Here is a 7,948-nt window from a genome sequence, read left to right as displayed (position 1 = left end):
TTGTTTTAGCACTGATTTGAAGGAAGCAGGATCTGGTCTTTTGCCCTGGATTCTGTTTCAGGGCAGCACCAAGTGTGAGTTTACTCATCCTCTAAGAGACCTCAAAGAAATGCAGCACCACTATTTGTTGTCTTTAGCATGGTTGTGCCTCTTCTACTGCATGTCTGGTGTGGGATAGTGCCTTGCCTCATTCCTGCCCTGTGCTGCCCCAGTTCTTTGCCACGTGGGACAACCCCGAGGAATTCCTGGGGGTTTGCTGGTGCTTATGGTCTCCTTCAGGTTTTTCAACAGGTTAAAGCCAAGTGAAAGCATCTTTATACATGTATTGGTACCTGGACAGAAGCTGGGTCATCTTGGGCTTCTGCATTTTGTTGTCTCTATGTTCTGAGTAACTCCATCAGGATGTAGGTTACAAAAGGGAAAGGAGGGAAAAGGTGTAAAGAGAGCTCTTTTGGCTTCAGCTAGTGCTGGGAATTTGGAACTGCACATTTGGACTTTGTATTGTTTGATTTTCTCCCTATAAACTAGTCTCCCTCTTCTCTTGTGTTGTAATATGTTTATTTAATTCCATTGAAATTGTTGGTATTTTATCTGTCGGTATGTTCCTGGTTTTCCCCCATTGATTACTTTGGTAGGTTCCAGTTGTCCATCATATAAACCCCGCCTAGTTTTCTTGATTGTTCCTCATCAATCACCTTAACCCTGCCCCAACTCACCATCCATCATTGTAAACCCCACTGCTCCTTCCAGATCCTTCCATGTATGTCATCCCTTCTTCTGTACTTTATTGGTTGATATGTTATGTTCCCGCCTTCTTTGTATCCCCATTGGTCCCTGAGATTGTAACCTCTTCCCCTCACCCCTCCTACTGCGAGCTCCCATTGGACCCTGGACTGTACCCTCCTCTTGGATAAAACCCAGTGCACAGAGGGGCTCAGGGCTCTCTTCGGTCCTGAACTCTTGCAGCCCAGACCCTCGTGTTCCTCCCCTCTCCTTAATAAACCTGTTCCTGGGAACTTCTTCTGAGAGAGTCTCCTCCGTCCTTTTACCATCACCCACGACGCCTGAGTTGGCAGAGCTCAGTAGGATTTGGCGCTCTGAAGGTTCTGCAGTGGGTTCGCCTTTCCCCTGCAGTTCCCCACTCCTGGTGACGGCCCGTGCTAGAGTGGCACCGTAGAGCTAGCCCGGAGCTCCGGTGTGACCAAGAGCAGCGTCATTCTTGGAATAATTTGGATTATGGTCTTTTTTCCCCATCCAATCCCCACACTGTTTTGGTTTTTGTTTTTCATGCATTTTGATAGTTTGTTTCTTTGTTTTGGTGGGGATTTTTAATTGATTTTTTTTCCTTTATGAAAGCTGAGACAATTTATCTCAAAATACTTGAAGCAAAGGTGAATCCAGTTTTTAAGAGCTCGCAGGGGTCTGCCACTGTAGGCCAATGTGTTTGCACAGGGCAGAAAGTCTCCAAGCAGATATTGCTGCTGCTCCAGCAATGTGCATGAATATCAAGTGTATTCTCTTTGTAGTTTCTTCGTAAAAGACAACTGCTAAGTAAGATGCCTTTAACTGATTTTAGTAGCCAAAATCATGAAGTGAATAATGGGGAGCTAAAGGATCTCAGGCAATGAGTTCCAAGAGGCCCAGAGAAAGAGGGCACTGTGGTGAGAGGTGATGGATGACGGCAGAGTCCTGTTGGGGCCGAGACGCTGCTAAAACTCCCTATGATGTAAAGAGATGGAAGACACTTTCTATTAATTTTGTAACAGTTTACAAAGGAAAAGCAACTGCCTCTTACCCTTCCTTCCTGAGATAAAACAGGGCTGCTCCTCATTCTCCATTTTTGACATTATGTTTTTGTTAAACAGTGCTGTCTGTTGGGGGAAGTAGAGGGGGAGATGCACTGGGGTCACCATTATTAGTGACTTCATGTGCTCCTCTCAGAGGATACTGCCTAAAAGCTGCACTCAGGGCAAGTATGTAATGCAAATCTTCTAGTGGGTTCATTCCACTCCTACTCCTTCCAACTGACACTGGATTTGGAGAGACTCTGAAAGCAGCCAGGATGTTACAGTTCAGCAGAAACTGACCTTGAGTCACCCCAAGGGATATAACTGATACCTCTGCAACCTCAAATCCCAAGAAGCCAAGTAAAGGATGACAAATGATGGTGGGGCCTAATACTTGAGCCCTAGGGGAGCCCAAAGATATTTTTGGATGTCAGGATGATCTCAGTTGATGTCCTGATGCAGATTTAGTCCCCAGGTAACTTTAAGGGACACTGTGGGCTCATAGGGACATCTCAGGGGACTTCTGAGAAAGAAATACAGGACAGGATGGGCCTGAGCTGATCTGCAGAGTTAGATTTGGTGCATGGGCATCTGGAACTGACCTCTAGGAGTTAATGTGGTGACCCCAAAATCACATGCACTGCATGCATGTCTGGGCACAGAAGAAGTCAACAGTTTGAACATGGCCATCATCTGTGGTTGCTAATTAGCACAGAGACTTACTTGAGATCACCAATTAATAGATGGAGTTACTAGAGGTCACCTTTATAATTTTGGCTCATGGTCATCCAAAGTCACTAATTATCACTAATTGAATTGTTTAAACAATGTTGTCAGGTATGTTTCTGGAGAAAAGAGATTGAGTCTGAGACTTAGTCTACAAAAACCCATTTATTGTTAATATTCAAATTTTTGCTGGTTGCTACAATTGTATCATTAACCTAAAAATGCTGGGAGAAAGGGCTTGGTATGCTTCTTGAAACACTGTAGTCTCAAAACTTTAGCTTCTTTCTCCCGTACCCCCGTGGTAAATTTCTAAGGTTCCTGTCCAGAAAAAGGAATGTGGAAGGCAACGACCTGTATGCATCAAAATAGACAAGTAAATAAAATGAACTCATGACTTACTCGAGTAACATGATGTATGTATTATATATATATAATTTCTGAATGCTTGGTGATGAGAAAAGTGCAAATTAAGTCAGATAGAGCACTGACCTAGAAAGCATTCAGACCCTGCAGTATAAGTACAAATCTTTCTAACTTTACTTGCTTTTCACTTGCTGGTCAATCTTTTCAAAATCTTGTGTGATAGAATCAGCTCCTAAGGTGTACTGTGGCTTACATCTGTGATTTTAAAGTTAAACAGTGAGGATTTCAAAGTAAGGAAATGATGACAAAAGTATGACAAAATAACTTATATAATGTTTAAAGTTATGTATTATTCCTTCACCTGCTCCAGCTCCTTCATTTAATGTTCTTTTCATTTTGATGTAGATTTGTCTTGCCATTTCCCTTCTGGGTTTCACCAGATTGCTACCTGTAGTGAATTAGAAGGAAGACAAGCATAAAGTCAATTCCACTTGCTGTAATTCTCCAGATTTTAAAAGGGAAAGACATGTATTTAATTTGCTTTGCAATGTTTGAGCTCATGGGGTTCATTAATTTCTCAAGAAGTAAATAAGTTCCAGTGGTTTGTTCTCCAGTTTATCACTTTTTGTCTGTTTCCATTTTAGCTGATAATTCAACCTCTCCCTCTTGCTTGAATGAACTCTGTGAGTGAACACATATGAGCTTTTATAGTTTGGGGCACAACTGTGCAGTAAACAGGCATTTTTTGCTTAATTGTTCTTGTAGTTGGCACCTCATGGCTTCAGAGCACAGGTAGCATACAATCATGGGTTGTATTGCACTGACAGAGACCAGTAGGGACTGTCCTTTTTCAAGACCATGTTTTACTGGTTCTGGGGTGGGTTTCTTGGGCATGGATGTTCCTGGTCCTGCATCTCCCACTGAGCGGCATGAGGAGTGCTCCTGGGCATGCCAGCTAGGCAGGCATTGTAGACATTGAGAGGAAACTGTAGCTTACTTGTCTGCTGTTTTAGGCAGAAGGGAAACACAATTAGGTGAGGAAGTCTCATTAATGAGGCTACTTTATTAGCAGCTGTTGGTGGGGTGGGGTGTGGAAATGTTAGATTTAGAAGATAATCAGCATTTTTATCTCTACCTAAAATAGTAGAATGGAAAATTATCTTATCTCCATAAACTGCTATTTTTCACTTAGTAAATTATTTTACTGCCCAAAGAAAATGCCACACAAAGAGCTGTAGTTGGGAGGCATGTAGTAATTTATCTTGGTCAAAGTGTCTCAGTTAAAAAGCCGTCAGTAGGAGACAATAATAATAAATACATATGGCATTTGGCTAGAAGAATACAAGATTATCCTAAATAGAAACACATTTCTAAAAGAATAATTGTAACTAATTAGAAGTTTCCAGTTATGCTTAGAGTTGTAAGAAAGTGAAATCAAATTTAATTGCGCAAGGTCCCAGCTGTGCCAAAGGTGTTATAAAGAATATCTTTATGGAGACATTCAGTATAACAAACTGGCTTTGTGTTATTATTAGCATGCTCAGCTGCACATTTTCTTTATATTAGTTTAAAGTTTAATGATGGCGTTTGTAGGACTAATTACCAAGAAACTGCACAGCACTTATTGGGATAGTCACCCAAAAGGCTTACATTTTTGCAGTGTTAAGTTATTGATGACTCCAAGGTATCTTTGACTAAATTCTTTATATTCTGTATCTGTACAAACAGGTACTTAAAAGTGGACCTGTGATCATGCCAACAGGTCCTTTGGATACATTAACAGTGACTTTAAACAGTTGTTCCCTCATTCCTGCATGGTAGCAGAGGATTGCTGACCAGCATCAGAATTTACTAGGATGAGTGCAGCACTGCTCTGGGACATTGTCAGTGAAGGACTGGTTATCTTGGGTGATAGGAGGGCCCACCGGCTGGGAGCTGGGAAACATGGGCAAAGAGGACACACAGTAGCCATACATGTTTTCTGACAACTTGTTGTTAAGGCATTCTGAGGAGGAAAGCTAATTCTTCATAGTAGCTCCAGATAAAAATCTTGATACACAATGAGTATATAATGTATCTCCTCCCTGGATTTTGGCTGGCCAAACCCAGAAGTGAAGCAAGGGCTTTTTCAATAGCACTCACTGTCTTCACCAGGGGAATCCTTGTCTGCCATGGTGAAAATAACTCTTAGGTACCAATGTGGTCATGGAGGAAGAGTGATCATGAGAAAAATGCTGTGATATTAGAGGGATATAGGAAGATTTGATGTAGAAATCCTGCTAATTTTGGAATTGACACAGAAGTCAGGAATAGTTTTTGGATTAGGCTGTGCAGTCCAAACCATTTTCCCATTCTTTTCTGGCAGCTTGGTTCCCCCACCACAGCCTCTCTGGAGGAGACATGGTGACATGGATAAGTGAAGATTTCAAATTTATGCAAGTCTTCCCAATTATTTTTTCAAGCCCTGCAAGGTTAAGTCTTCTCTGTTATAAGAGAATTTCTTTCCAAGAGCACAATTTGCTTCTCAGCCCCAAAGGTGACTTTCCTGCCCGTAAAGATCCCTCCTGGTCACCAGGCTGTTTTGTCCTTAAACCACCTGGCCTGGCACACTGAGACTCTCTCTCTTCTTCCCCTCCTACTGTTGTAATGCATTTAGAAAAATGGTATTGTTAGTGTTCAGGAACACACATAATCACTGAATGATTATATGAAGGTGCTTTATTGAAGAGTTTTGGGTGTCAGGGGTACACACACCCAAATCTGACCTGACTTGGTTTTGAGTTGAACATGTTTTTATACTCTATCGTTATATAACTTACATATTAATTATTAAACTTACATTGTTCTATTGTATGCATTGTTTTTACCCAAGCATGGATTTCTCGTGATCCCTCCTCAACCCCCTAACATTGTTCCTCATGTTCTTTAAACAATAATTACATCTAATCACATCTAACAATTGTATTATTTATCATATACTGACTACACAAGTGCAGTTTGACCTGATCTTTAGCAAGCACAAGGCCTAACATTTAGCACAAGGGCCTACTTTTCCCAGGGCTTTCCAAGCTTAACTTTCTTTCTAAGTCCCCGAATTTTCTATGATTTTAAAACCTTTTACTATCAGTATGACCCAAGAATGTACCCCTGAAATACAGAATGTTAGCTTCTCCCCCTTATCTCTTCCTCCCCAGTTTTCCTCATTGGCTGTAAGATTGTAACCCTCCCCCCTCTCCCTGACTTCAAAAAAGAGCACATTATCAATTTTCTTTCTCTTTCTCCACTCAATCCCCAGAATAAAGCTGGAATAACTCGTTTTAGTCCCTTTAGTTCATGCTATAATATCTTTCCCCCTTTCTGAGCTGCAGCAGGGAGGACCATGGCTACAGAGAGGCCGGGGAACATATATAATAAATAGCATCCTACCTTGAAGACAATCACAAGGCAACCATCTCTATTCCCACAGCTCCTCTCTCCTGCTTCACAGGACCACAATGAAGTGTTAGCCTTGGGAGCTGACTGAGGGACTGACCCTTAATTAGGGCAGGAGGGGGCTGACAGGAGCAACAGGAGCACTGTGTTCCACAGCCACTCCTCTGACACATGGCACTTAGCTCTTCTGCAGTGTTGTAAGTGTGGAGCAAGGGCTGAAAGTCTCGGTTTTAGTAGCTCTGATCTCAAGAAGGGGCATACAGCTCAAACATACCTTAAAAGAGAAAGGAGTTGTCCTGTGTATCTCAGCCTTGACTGTCATATTCCTGGCCTTTGCGCTCGAGCAGGGGGAGGCAGCCAGAGAAAGGCAGCAAAACACAGCACAAGGGTTTGTCCCAGTAGATCTGCAGGCACTGTTGGAAAAGAAGTCATTCCTGATACTGACAATAACTTGGGACGGAATTCGCTTCTCTCCACCTAAGACACCTGTGATGTATTTACATTTGCAGCTGAACTGAGCACTCCAGGCTTCCCTTATTAGTTAATGGAAGTGATTATCTATTTTTAAGCATGACTCACCTGTCCTATTTTAGATCTCTATTTTACTGCATGATGAATTGTATGATGTCCATTAGCAATTCAGGAGAAAGTCTAATCCAAGTAGCTCAGATGTGGACCTCTTAATTGATTTATTTGGATGAGTTCTACCCCATCTCATCTGCCTAGGTCATTAAAGCACTGGGTATCTCCCAAGGCTAAAACTGAGGCAAACAGTGAGGCAGTGCAGAAAGCACTTTTCCTTTCTTTGCCCAGATAGCACCATATTTTCAGGTGTGACTTGCACCTGAACACTTGAATTGGCTGTGGTCGTTTCATACTGTCAAAAGTATCATTGGTCCTTGTCTAGGAGCAGTACGGTCTCCATCTGTACAAGCTCCTTCTAGCCAGAAAAAGAAGTTTTAGCTGCCTTCCCTGTCAAGTATCTGCTGTTTTATTGACAAATTCCTTCCCCTCCCTTGCCCTATCCCTACCCTCTTTTTCCATATAGCTTTCTGTCTGGACCCCTTCTTGATGCAGCCAGACCTAGCAATTCGCTGTAACTCCGCTGAGGCTGCTCAACTTCTTTACCTTTTGCTGAAACTAAGCTCCCTGACACAGAGGCAGGAATATAAGCTATACGTCAACAGTCACTACTGTGGAACCTGGAATAACAGATCCCTGCATGTGACCCATACACCTCTGCCTCCCACATTGTACCCAGAGCTTGTGGATTGGAAGAGGCAGCAATAGGGAAGGCTGGGTCCTACCAAGCATTTCTAAGCTGATGAAAGGAGCGGGAATTCCCCAGTCATGGTCCATGTGCAGGGACCAGGTGTAGGTAGCAAAGCATGTCAGTAGGGATGAAGTACAAGAATGATGAGGGACTGTTTTGTCTCCCACAGCATTTTCCCACAGCTGACATGGGCTCATGATGTTTTCCATGGGGACAGATCTCATGTGTAGTACAACTCTGAGCCTCTGGTACTCGAGGAGCTGCACTCTTTGAGGACACCAGAGGCCATGAGCCATCAGTGTCTGATGGCTGCCCACACCCTGCCTGGAAAAATTCTCACAAGATCAACTGTCCCACCACTGAAGGC

General features: G+C 42.7%; 1 long non-coding RNA gene across 1 annotated transcript; it reads right to left on the bottom strand.

Annotated features, from left to right (window-relative positions):
• Positions 1-2,663: 2,663 nt before the first annotated feature.
• Positions 2,664-6,820, bottom strand: LOC106628632 (uncharacterized). The gene is made up of 3 exons (XR_001332043.2): positions 6,583-6,820; positions 3,238-3,324; positions 2,664-2,864 (listed from the first exon to the last, which is right to left on the bottom strand). It is a non-coding gene; the product is annotated as an uncharacterized LOC106628632 (long non-coding RNA).
• Between the last annotated feature and the right edge of the window lie 1,128 nt (positions 6,821-7,948).

The sequence above is a fragment of the Pseudopodoces humilis genome, chromosome 7 (genome assembly GCF_049639895.1).
Source record: "Pseudopodoces humilis isolate 2021_Gansu_Grassland_sample_001 chromosome 7, ASM4963989v1, whole genome shotgun sequence".
Taxonomy (NCBI): Eukaryota; Metazoa; Chordata; class Aves; order Passeriformes; family Paridae; genus Pseudopodoces; species Pseudopodoces humilis.
This window is presented reverse-complemented; position numbering and strand designations above follow the sequence as displayed.